The sequence below is a fragment of the Mastomys coucha genome, unplaced genomic scaffold (assembly GCF_008632895.1).
Source record: "Mastomys coucha isolate ucsf_1 unplaced genomic scaffold, UCSF_Mcou_1 pScaffold21, whole genome shotgun sequence".
Lineage (NCBI taxonomy): Eukaryota > Metazoa > Chordata > Mammalia > Rodentia > Muridae > Mastomys > Mastomys coucha.
The window spans coordinates 181,195,537-181,196,339 of record NW_022196904.1 but is presented as its reverse complement, the minus strand read 5'-3'; positions in this window follow the sequence as shown (position 1 = coordinate 181,196,339).

Sequence of the window (803 nt, the reverse complement as noted above, 5' to 3'; positions counted from 1 at the left end):
CAGAAAAACTACATAGACATAATGATAATATCTTCCTCAATTTTGCTCTAGCATCATAGGAACAAATTGTTGAATGTTTTCTAATGCTTACCCAGGGGAACAGTTGTATAGAGGCTCACGATAAAATTTGTATCAACTCTTAATTTTCTTAAGGGAAACTTAAACATTACTTTTAATTGTTTCATAGATTAAGTGCTCAATATCTCCAACCCATGACCCCAATATTTCCACAAGTTCACTAACATGGATATTGCATTAACTTGCAGAGCTCTTTCTTGTAATGGTTCTTTCATGTAGAAGTTTCTCTTGTACACGATTGGCTTTCATATGAAGTATTGTTATGAACGATAATATCACTCACACATGATCATTACACATTTGCCCTCCCTTTCCCATTACTGTGACACTTTATATCTGAACAGGTCAGGCATGGCTTGTTCCTTACAATTGTCACCTCGCATGATTTTTAAAATAAAAAAAAATACTATATGCCTAATTATGTGCTGTGAACTTTCAAAGTATAAAATCTATTATGATGCCTACATTTATTTCATACCTAAAACTTGAATTTAAACACTTTGGATATTCTATTGTCATTATTGAGAACATTATGCAATGTATGTATCAGGGAATTAATTGTGTATTTTATAATGATATTTATAATGCCTTTTAAATTATTTTGTGTGTTATACTAGTCATTATTTTGATTATAAATCAATATAGTACTTCTTTTTTTTTTAATATCTAGGAGAGGATTTATTATAATGTCTTTCAAGTGCCATCTTAAACCTGTCATCACTTCC